The sequence below is a fragment of the Typopeltis vanoorti genome, chromosome 15 (genome assembly GCF_054136105.1).
Source record: "Typopeltis vanoorti isolate ZY-2024b chromosome 15, IOZ_Tvanoo_1.0, whole genome shotgun sequence".
Classification (NCBI taxonomy): Eukaryota; Metazoa; Arthropoda; class Arachnida; order Uropygi; family Thelyphonidae; genus Typopeltis; species Typopeltis vanoorti.
In genome coordinates, this window is record NC_143563.1 from 32,483,325 (window position 1) to 32,495,859 (window position 12,535).

The 12,535-nt window shown below is 36.4% G+C and overlaps 1 protein-coding gene across 3 annotated transcripts in view; it reads left to right on the forward strand.

Annotated features, from left to right (window-relative positions):
- The window catches only part of HemK2 (HemK methyltransferase 2), an 83,819-nt gene extending 71,922 nt beyond the window's left edge, over positions 1-11,897 (forward strand). Inside the window, exon 7 of one of the 3 annotated variants that reach the window (XM_090404837.1) lies at positions 11,766-11,897. The gene's annotated coding sequence lies outside the window, so the exon portion shown is untranslated. Of the gene's footprint in view, positions 1-3,994; positions 6,236-6,766; positions 7,074-11,765 lie in introns of those variants that run through there. The other 2 variants (XM_090404835.1, XM_090404836.1) reach the window with 2 other exon arrangements.
- The last annotated feature ends 638 nt before the right edge of the window (positions 11,898-12,535 follow it).

Below are 12,535 nucleotides of genomic sequence, written 5' to 3' on the forward strand. Positions count from 1 at the left end.
TATAAAGGGAAATAATAACCTCTTTATCTCTGGATGTTAGTGTGTTCCTCAATAACCAAGTAATCCTATGTGCAATCTTGGACACCTTAGCAATGTGTCCCCCGAACTTCATCTCCCTATCCACCAACACCCCTAAGTCCCTAGCCTCATCAATCTGTTGGAGTACCGTTCCATCAATGTAGTACACAGCTAGTAATCTTTTAATCCCAAAATGCATAACCTTACACTTTTTTATGTTGAACTGATATCCATTACCCTTTGCCCATTTTGCCAGCTTATTTAAATCATCCTGCAAAAACTCTCAACATCAGCTTGATTTTTTATTGTGCTACCCAACTTTTCATCATCAGCAAACAACTGAATATCTCCCCTCAAGTAATTTCCTATATCATTTATGTACAAATTAAACAACAATGGCCCAAGTACAGAGCCCTGAGGCACACCACTGGTCACCTGCCTCACCCTGGACTCCTCCATACACCACCTTCTGGTATCTCTCTCTCTCTCTGAGCCATTCTCCTATCCATATCACCAGTTTAGTATCCATTCCCATCTGCTCCAATTTTCATAACAGTGTTCCAAGGGGTATCCTGTCAAAAGCCTTAACAAAATCCAGAAGTACCACTGTGTAGCCATTTCCTTTGTCCAACTCAGATGTCATTCTATTATAAAGAGTTAATAGATTGCTAAGGCAGGATCTACCTTTAACAAAACCATGTTTGATCCCTATAGAGTATCATATCCTGATCCACCCATTCTTGAATTTTGTCTTTAACCAACTTTTCCAATACTTTTACCACCACTCCCAAGATGGTGATTAGTCTGTAATTAACTACCGCAGTTTTAGAGCCACCTTTATGCAAAGGAACTACTTTGCCTTCCTTCCACTCCCTAGGGACCATACAAGAGTTCAAACTTAAGTTAAATAACCAAGTAAGAGGCGTTGACTATTCCTTTGCACATTCACATAACACCCGAGCTGATATTCCATCTAAACCTACAACGGTGTTTGCATTTAAATTTTGCAATATATTTAATACCTCTGATTTCTTAACTTCAATTTTCACATTAGTTATTGCTACAGGTACAGAGATATCCTCACTTGAGTGATGGACTTTTGAAAAGTGATCACTCAGTAACTCAACTATTACATCTGAATTGGTCACCTCAATACCATCAGCACTCACTAAGGTTATCCTTCCAAAGTCATTCTTCCTTTTACTTGCCACATAGCGGAACAACTCTTTGGGATTACCCTTGATCTCATTGGCTAAGGTTTTCTCATAATATGATTTAGCTTTTCTTACTATGCTGGTAACCTTCCTAGCTTGAGCCTTGTACTGCTCATGGGTGTACTGATCACCTTTCTCCTTGTACTGCTCATGGGTGTACTGATCACCTTTCTCCTTGTACATTCTCCATAACATTTTTTTTTTTTTTGCAGATTAAGCTTGATACTACTGCTCATCCATCTAACGCCAACTTGTTTGTCTTCCTGACCATGGGGACACAATCTGATATTGCTTTCCTTAGATACCTGCTGATTTTATCCCATGCACTGCTAACATCTTTCCCCTGCAATATGTTCTGCCATGGGAAGAACATATTGCAGGGCTGCAACATCTGCCATGGGCTGCAAGCTCCACTCTGAAGCTTGTTATAATTGTTATAATTGCTTGTTATAATTGCCTAACCAACATGTCTGATGAACACATAAGCCTATCCACGCGTGCCTAACCTGTAGTTCCATATATATATATATATATCCCTTCTTATCAGAAAAATCCACAGATTTTACAGCCTCCCAAGTCAATACCATATGATCGCTCTCACGAATTGGAGGTAACGAGGACACCTTACTTATGCATATATCCTCTGAACCAATGACCAGGTCCAACACTCTCACACCACGTGTCCCTTTAGTTATGTGCTGTTTCAAGTAATTATCTCGCAGATGTATGAACTCCATTTCCTTTTTGCCATGTGATGTTTCCTCCTTCCAATTGATATCACCATAATTAAAAACCCCCATAATAATCACTAAACCTGCACTCATTGCATTAATTTGCTGATGCATGAATTCAATATCCCTCCCCTGTACTCCCTGGCCTATAGCAGCAACCAACTGTATATTTGGTTGCGTTAGTCACTATTTCACGCCAGACCGCCTCAAATGAACTCTCATTCACCTGTCTATCATCTTGATATACTACTTTCTTTGGCTGCAACACATCAGCTATCATCAACAGTACTCCTCCCCCTGTTCTATCTTCTTTATCCTCCCTGAAAATACAGTACCCATCACATTCAGTTCCAGTGACCACATCTTCTGCTGACAGACAAGTTTCACTAATGCCTACAACTTTTGGTGAGATTGCGCTGACTAATGCCAAAAATTCTTCTCTCTTATTTTGAATGCTTCTTGCATTTGTATACAAAAATTGCAGATTTCCTTCAACTCTTGTACCAGCTCTAGAACTGATATACATGTCACTAATTTCAGTAGTCCCATGCCGATTTTTATCTCCTCTATTCTGCAATTTATTCTGCGAATAAGGGTCAACAAATATACAATCACTAAAGTTTCTCTCTCTTACACTCAACCTTTTCAATTTTAGTTTCCCTGCCCAATTACTTCAACTTGTTCAGAAAACAGTAACTTCTTCATCCTTTATGACCTTCCATGTTCAGATGCAACCCATCTTTAGCATACAACTGTCTTTTTCCTTCAAATGCGCTCGTCTACTTAACTCATAATTGTCAAAACGAGGCAGCACACACTATCCTCCCATTGACACTTTTCTTCTTCACAATATCTAACAATGTTCTTAAATCTTTTGCTACCCCATTTATATTACCACTCAGGTCATTTGTACCCACCATAATTATCATCTTGTCTGCATCATGTCCTCTCTTTATTGCTAAAGCCATTCTCTCTATTGTCTCACCAGCCAAGCACTCCTCAGGCATACTGCTCTCCATACCCTTAATCATAGAATAACCATATATTTTACCACTCATAACTTCATTCACATCCAAACAAGCGTCACTCATGGCCTCATTTTCTACGCTATTCAGCATGACTCTCCAAGTTTTATTACTCAATGCTCTTTTACTTACCCCTCACTCTCATGACATCTCGTTTCTTCTAGACCTCTTGTGCTTTTATTTTGTTGACTCCCATACTATTTATTACTTCATCATTCACCAAAGACTCTCCCATATGTAATTCTGTTCTAGTTACTTCAGTTAAAGTAATCTCTATAGTCCTAATTTCTCTGTTCAACACATTTAACTCAGTTTTAACTTCCAATACCTCCTTACCAAGCACTTCCAATTCCTCTTGCAGAAGATGAAGGTCACTTTTCATTTTCATGAACTCCCGCCGAAGTTCTTACGCTACGGTCTCAATGTCTGCTTCCATTCCTAAACGCTCCACCCTATCCCAACACTTCTCACATACGTTGACATTTTCATTCTTCTCATTTAGCCAGACCATCCACAGATCCTTCACATTCTTTGGTGCATACATGTAGAAGTATCTGCAACGCATCCATTGCGAAAAATCTAACGCTGAGCCAGCCTAGCCTTTTGTGTAGAAGTCCTGTGCACCGCTGACATACGCTTCTTGTTGGACGTCATCTTTAGACGCTGAAGTAGTGAAACAAACAGCAGCAAAAACACAATATATACAACGGAGTTTCAAACAATAACACCACTGAAGAACACTTGTATCTAACCGATGCACAACTGCAGCACAATTTGAGAAAAAAAGCCACACTATACTTAAATTTAAAAACACATTTTCTAGCCTAACTGAACATGACCACCACATTCACTAATGACCAAGTTCTTGTACCGACTTTAGAACTGATATACATGTCACTAATTTCAGTAGTCCCATGTTGATTTTTATCCCCTCTATTCTGCAATTTATTCTGCGAATAAAGGATCAACAAATCACTGCAGTCACTCTTGTTTGGTTTATTTTCAGAAATTCAAAAAACGTTTGGTAATCCTTCACAGGGAAAGAGGAGGAAATAGAAAACCTGAGACACTGTATTTTGAAAATTGCTGATATGCCAGTAACTTTGTATTTCATGTGGAAAATATGAAATGTCATATTCTTAATAATAAATTAAATATTTTAAGAAGTAATAAATTAAAAAATACCACAGTAATACAATTGTACACTGGTGTCCAAAAGCTAAGGATGAACTACATTTTTACCTGTATATGAAAAAATTCTCATGACTACAGCCAATTGTGGACATAAATTTATTGCAGTGCACTAATAAATTATATTACAAATATAATTTATTAGTGCACAAAAAGTGTGTTATAAATTTCTTACAAATTAAATTGCAATATGTTTTTGGCAAAAGTTACAAATTTTCTCAGGACATAGTTAAGGAGTTAATATATAGTGCATACAGGAAAACTATGCGGAGAGATATTTAAGTATGGAATATGTTCACCCCGAACTGTGATGCAGCTCTCAAAACATCGTAAAATGCTTAGCACCAAGTGATTCAGGAGTTCTTGAGGCAAAATAATGTACTCCTCCTCCTCCTTCAAAGCAAAGATAAAGCTTTGTTTGTTTTCTGGTGGGGAATTTCAAACAGCAATGTGTCCCCTGTTGCATCCCAAATGTGTTCTATAGGATTCAGATCTGAGGAGTATGCCAGCCACTCGATTCATTTAATATCCTCAGTCTCCAGAAGTGTATCTACTTCTTCTGTAGTAGATATACTTCTGGGTTGGCATTGTTACGGTGTGGCATTGTCAGCCTTAAAAATGAATTCTTTGCCTATATCACCATGGAACAATCAAACATGACGTTGAAGAACTTTCTTGCAATATCATTAACCAATCGTAGTCCCTTTTACTAGCACTTGTAGCTCAGTGCATCCATGAAGCACAATGCCTCTCCACACCATGACTTTAGCAAAGCCATATCTATCGCTTTCAAGAACATTCTTGCAATTGTAAGCAGTACCACTTTCATGCTAGATTAAGTTGTCTAGAATTGGAGGAAAGACAAATGACTCATCTGTAAAGAGTACATTACAGCCATTGGTGTCTTGTCCAATTTTTAATGATACAATACCACTGAAAACATGTTCAATGATGAGCTGTGGATAAAGAGATGCAGACTACAGGCTTTCGAGCATATAGACCTACTTGTCACAGACATTTTGCCACAGTTTGTGGAGATATTCATGTACCTATGCTTGAATGGAGCCAACTTGCAAGCTGACCTGCCATGGTGTGTTGATTACGTTTTGCTGTTAAATCCAAAAATCTGCTCTCGTGCTTCAAGGTAGAGCACGAGGGCATGCCTGGAACACACACTATTGGTTAGAAACACTGCTCAGAGCCTGGATACATTGCTAAGTGAGATTCCAAACTCTCTGGCAATATCAGTAAATCTGTGACCTTCAAGCTTTCTAATAATTCTTTCCCACATGAAATCATCTAGATCAATGGTTCCCAAACTTTTTCGGTTCACAGCGCCCATAATGTATCAGGATTTTTCCACTCTGCCCAAAGTCAGAACATAGGCCTACCTAACAGTTGGCATTTATTTCATTGAAAATATCGAATATTTCGTGGTGTTGCAGTGTACAGTTTGGGAATGATTGATGTAAGTGATGTTTTTGAGACATTACAAGCCATTCAAGTTTGTAACTTTATTCTTTCACGCAAAGAACTTCCTTCAGACACTCGCTTAGTGCAGCCTTTTATACCTGTTGAGTGCTACCGGGAGATTTGAAAATTTGAATGTGTACATGCTTTCTACTAAAAATTCAATTATAGAAACTGCTATGAGCTGATTTGCGGTTGTAATCTTCAGAAATAGTGTTCATCCTTAGGTTTTGGACACCAGTGTATTTATGTACATAATATTTTTGATGTGTATTTTCTTTTGCACATCTAAAGAAATATGCAATTCAGAATTGGAAATAGATCATAACTCTCAATTTAATATCAACATTCCCTATTTTATGAACTCATTCAGTCTTTTCAAGTGAACAGTTAATGAATAATTAGAGACTAATATTTCTTTCAAAGGCAACAAATTTACAAAACCCTAATCATGCAATAAATTCAGATGCTGAATGACCAGTCACTCACTGTGCTATTAACATGTAATGTATACTATATATGCATGCATATATATATATATATATATATATATATATATATATATATATAAAATAATTTACTATGTGCTACCTAGTCAGATATCCTCTTTATTAGTGATTTATTCTGCATTAAATTCTCTCCAGTGGTGGCTTGTACATAAGCACTGCGACACTGCAGCACCCCAAGGAAAAAAATGAAAAAATTAAATTTTGTGTTTATAAATAATAACAATGCCTACAACATTATACAAATGCAAAACACAACATGTTAAAGGTTACAGCTTATTTTTTGACATTGATTGAATAGTTAATAATTGGAATTGTTCGATTAACGCTCTAGATTATGAAACAAATGCACTGCGATCTAACGTAGTATCGGAATTATCACATGCAGTCAGTTGCAGCTAGACCGCTGATATTCATTTGCACTTGTTGCTGCACGTAACAAATGAATCCGTCACTGCTCGTTGAGCAGTGTCACTACAGATAAATTGTATGCTTGCACGCATTATTTCTGTGAGATATAAAACTTTTATTATTATTGGTGAGGGTGAAATATTTTTGGTAAATCTTATTTTATTCTGTTAAAATAACATATAATTATTTATTTATTATAGATACAAGGCTGAATTATGATGAGTGTCACTGTTGAAAATAATTATATTTTCTCAATTATCGTTACATGAAACAAATGCACTGCGATCTAACACATTGTCGGAATTATCATGTTTGGTCAGTTGTGGCTTGACTCGCCGATATTCGTTTGCACCTGTCACTGCACTTAATAAGTGAATCCGACACTGCTCATTGAGCAGTGTTGCTACAGATAAATTGTACGCTTGCATCGTTATTTCTGTGGCAAAAATAGAAGAATGGATTTTATTTTCAAATATTTTAATAAAGCAAATTTTTTTTAATATGTAAATTTACTTATTAATAAATTGGTTTCTGATTAGGAAAAAATGAATTATTTTTTCTTATTTTGTATGTGCAGCATCCCACTTAAAATTTTCACCGGCTGCCACACTCTCTCTCTCTCCTTGTTTACAATTTCCTTTCCTTTAAACACCATGAATGCATGTATAATTTATGTTGATTCATTATAGGATCATATAATTAGATTAACCTATACTAATTTACTGTACTATCCCTATGTATATATTACTTTAATTATTGGTAATTTTTTATTCAATCATCATTGTAGTTTTGGTTTCATGCAAGTTATGAATCACTAATGTATTGATGAGTTGTACATTTGAATGAATCCATCCATCACCATAAACCAGTATGGTGGTAGTCAGTCTATCATAGCCCTTTGTGAATATGTTTGAAGTAACATAATACTAAATGCAACTTCCTGCTGTTGGTTATATCACAGTTCCATTTTTTTTCTTTCTTTCTTTTTTTTTTTTTTTTTTAAATAATTGCTAGCCTATTTTAGGCTGGTAATTATTAAAAAAAAAAAAAAAAGCCTATTTAGGTCCTCGCAGTTAGCCTAGTGGCTATGCACTTTGCAACCATATGCCGGGGGAAGGATTGTCCTAGGTTCGATTTCCGTCGACGACATGAGGAGCTTAAGGATCTTCCTCAGCCATAGCCAAGTTAGCCGGTCTTGGGCGTGGACAGCAGGGATTTTCCCCCAGTTTATCTGAGGTTTTTCATTCCACAAGCAGGCAAACTGGCCCCGTGAACACACACATGGATACAGTCAGAAATACTTTACGCAATCCCTCCAGCCATAGGTCTGAATTGTCAGCTATGCCAGTCCCCGAGCCCGGATAAAATGGGGGGGAGGGATTGAGGTGGTGCCGTACCTCCCCATAAAAGGGCTCACGGCTGTTGAATCACCATACGAAATGAAATGAATGAAGCCTATTTAGCATGTTTAGCCATCTGTCTGACTGAGATAGATGGCTAAACATACATAGAACACTGTTGTGATAGGAACTTTCTTCAGTGTCTTTTTAAAATCATTTCAGGAGTAATTTTCTCTCTTATTGTTTTTCTCCTTCCCCTCTTGTGCAGAATATTTAAATTCAGAGTCACCACTGAGTGAAAGTCTAGCAATCAATCTTTCAATGTACAGGTAATGGCCAAAAAAATGGAAACACTAAGCTATTGGATCACATTATCGGTAGTTGCAATGCAGTGTCCACGATGCACCAAACACAGATGCAGTTCATATGCAAATGTACTTCCGACATTCCTAGGGCATGTGTATCAAGGCAAACGGAGGCCTGTTGTCATTTATTGCATATTAGAATGGAATCCAGAGAGGACCTCAGTGACTTTGTAAGGGGCATGACTGTTGGAGCATGGCTGGCAGGTGCATCTGTGACCAGAACAGCTAAAATTGCGGATGTTAGTCGAGGAACAGTCTCTAAGATTATGTCAGCATGGCAGTCAACAGAACAAACATCATCAGTGAAATGTATTAGTGAACAAAAGCGCTTACTGAAAGAGAGGAATATTCGAGCATTAGTGCACTGCACCATGAAAAATAGTTTTGGCTACTGCTGAGCAGTTATGTGAAAAATTCAACACTGGTCGTGATAAACTCATTTCAGCAAAAACTCTATGCTGGGAACTACATATAGTTGGATGTTGCTCAGGTTGCCTTACACAAGCCTTTGATCACTCCCATCCATGCATATCATTGCATCCAATAGCGCAGAGATCAGAGGTAGTGGACTACACAATAGTGGAAGGATGTGATATGGTCTGATGAATCCATGTTCATGCTTTTTGCTGTAAACAAATGAATATGTGTGTGGCATCAGCAGAAGGAAGCTTAGCAGCCAGAGTCCTTGTTTCTAACTGTGAATGGTTTTGGTGGTTCTGTAATGGTCTGGGGGTGCATTCTCATGGCATGCTTTGGGTCCACTTGTTACATTGGAAGGCACCCCCAGACCATTAATAGAACTTTGACAGTTTGTTATAATGGTGTTTGAAATCATGAGAATCAACTGTATTACATAAAATTAAAAAAAAAATTAAAAAAAATTCTATAGCTCAGTCAATGTAGTCAGAGAAAGGACTCCTTTCAACCCTTTAGTTGAAAAGACCTAGAACACAAAGAACCTTTATGAGGACTATTCATCTGCTAGAAACTGAATCAATTTGTCTTTGTTCTTTGGAGGTGGGAAATGTTGCCTGAGAGCTTGCACCAAAATGTCCCATAAATGTTCTATAGTCTGGCAATTGGGATTGCTTAGGCAGACAGAACACCTCACCGTCATGTTCTAAAGAAAATCATTATAGCAAACTTCAAGCCTTTGATCCTTAAGTTCAATGTTGTGAAAATTGATTATATTTATTCCCCCCCCCCCCTTCCCTGTGTGCATGGATGTCCTTTAGCAAGCATTCGTGCACAATAAGGGAGAACACTCACTGTTCAGAAGCACAGTGAGTGTTCTCTTCACTTTCACATTTATATAGTGGATGGCTTTTATTGCCAGATGTGAGACTACTACTTTGTTTTTCAGATGCCTGAAGTGGCTTAGAAATATATTGCACCATGTGGTCTCCAGAGCAGAGTTCCCAGATTATCTGACCCTTAGCTTACCCACATTAAGTGCTGTACAGCCGAGGGCATACTTTCTTATATGGGAAAGAAAATGTGAATTCCTTGATAGCTTTGTGTTCTTCCTACTCTCTGCATGCAATGATGGAATCGTGTTTCTTTAATTCATGTGAAAAACACTAGGAATAAGTAATGATTGTTATTTAAAGCCAGATAATTCAGCTTGAATATTAATTACAGGCAATCATCAGTAGTAACAATAGTTAATTACAAGGTAGAATGTAAACAATGGATTGATTCCAAACAGTAAGAGCAGCATGATGATATATACATCATGTGGCTGTTACTGTTTGAAATCAGTAAAATCCATCTATAGTGGTATAACTGAGGAAAAAACATTGCATTATTAATTATTAACTCTATTTAGAAAAAAAAAAAAATTAGTGATGTGCGATTAGAATAAGACTTCCCATATCTTAGATTGCAAGAGATAGTCATTCCAATTTGAGTTAGGACGGTGAAGTAAAGTCAGCACTTTCCTTAAATAAATGTTCAAATTTATAGGACACTAATGAAGTAAGCATGTTTCAGACCATAGAGTATTGTGGTCTGTATCTATTCCATGCTGTGCTAACCCAGATTTCTTTGATTTTCTGTTGCTAATATAAGATTGGTGTTTTTGTATTCTCTTTTCTGCTTCGCATCCAGTTTGTCCAAAGTAAGAAAGATGGTCATAGAGAACTTATTAGACACTAGGAAGAGCTAAAGAAGACTGTTTATCTTTGGAAGATGGAAACCATTGATAATTTGTTGATAGGAACAGAAGTAGTCACTAAATCGTATTTCCTAAGAATTCTGGAAATGGGCTCTGAGATGCCAGAAATGTACGGGATAGGGACTCTATGCGATATACTGTTTCCTTGTTATTTGAGCTAGGATTATAGGAATTTCATTTGTACTGCTGAAATCCAAGTTTCCACCTACAAACATCTCTTTAACTGAAATGAAAGCCTTACAATCCTTAAGGCATAACAGTCATCTTATTATTACTAAAATTGACAAGGGGAAAGCTACGGTAGTTATGGATATTGCAAATTAAAAAAGAAAAATCTCTCATTTATTACGGGATCAATTGACGCACCAGGAATTGGATTACAACCTCAGAAAACTAAACTCACTACTAGAAGAAGTTGTAACCCTCGATGGAAACACCTTAGAAAAACTTATTTTGCTAGAACCCTAGGTTCTATGGTCCACCTAAGACACATAAGGAAGACATTCCTCTTCATCTAATCGTCGACTGCATAGATTCACCTGCTTATCACATAGCTAAATTTTTAGCATGCCTGTTGAAATCTCTGATTGGTAATTCCTGCTCATTCATAAAAAATTCATCTGATTTTCTAGATAAAGTTAAGAATTTTCCCTACAACCCCTGATCTAATGTTTAACTTTGATATGGAATCTTTCTTCATTAATGTACTTCTTGAGGATATGCTACATTCACTTTCAGAAGCTTTTCCACTGGATATTATGAAATTAGTCAAGATTTTTTTTTTTTTTTTTATTCACTCCAGATATTTTGTCAAAATAAGTTTTACAGTCAAATTGAAGAAACTGCCATGGGAAGTCCACTCTCCCCCACTTACAAACTTATTTAGAACACCCTCAGCCTTCATTTTGGGTTTGTTATATAGACGACGTTTTTGCAATCTGGCCCCATAATGAAGAAATATTACGTACTTTGTTTATGTTAGATAAAAAAAATCCATGAATTAAATTTATTATGGAAATAGAAAAACAACAAATTATCCTTTTTAGATATTCTACTCCTCTGCTCACCCTCAGGAGAATTAATTACATCAATTTATCTGTGGTCTCCGGTCTTTGATGAAGTGTTTTATTTCTAACCCAGCTTTCAGATCCATATGTTAAAATTGAATTGAACACTGACTTGTATACAGCTAGTTTAGTGTTTTGACTAATCTCTCTTATTCTATATAAATTTATTCTTTTGAATATTTCCAAATTTAAATGACCATCTTCACTAAAAGTATGTCTAAAATAGCTAAAATATTTTACTTGTTCTATAGGTTCTCCTTTCAGGATATTGCTGATGTTTTCAATGTTTCTGCCTATTTACATTGTCTTCATCTTTTTAATGCTGATTTTCATAGAAAAATGGATATCACATTGAAAAGAACAGTATGTAAGAAAGTGTTAAAGAGAATTAAAGTTGAGCAGCTTTTACAGGTAAATTGTAGACTTGGCTATACAAACATTATTGAAGAAAAAAATGAAACAAATTGAAAACAAGAACCAAACCTTACAGTCTCAGTGGCAAATTCTGAAGAAGACATTGAGTCAGCTAGAGAGGTATGTGGTTAAGTTGTCTGCAACAATAGAAAAATAACAACACTGTGCTGGACACCAGAAATTAAAGGAGCAGTCTTGGAAAAGAAGAAAGTATACCAAAAGTTTCTAGCAAATAATTCAGCAGATGTCCTAAAAGAATACAGAGAAATGTGTAAGAGAGTTAAGTTGTGTGTGAAAGTAGCTAAACAAGAGTCATGGGAAACTTCGGTAAGAATATAGAAGGTAAATACCAGGAAGGTAGCAAAATGTTCAGGAGGCTATTGAAAAAGCTTAGAAATGTAGGAAATGTAAATGAAATCAAAGATGATAAAGGTAACATTAAAATTTGAAGATAAGGATGTGTCTGGAGTAATTACTTTTAAAGACTGTTAAATGAAACAACCAGTGACAGAACAATAGCAGAAAATTTTCAAGAGAAATGCAAACGGGAATATATAAAATTCAACCAAAAAAAGCTCAAATATGGAGTATAAAAGTTTTGCAGTGT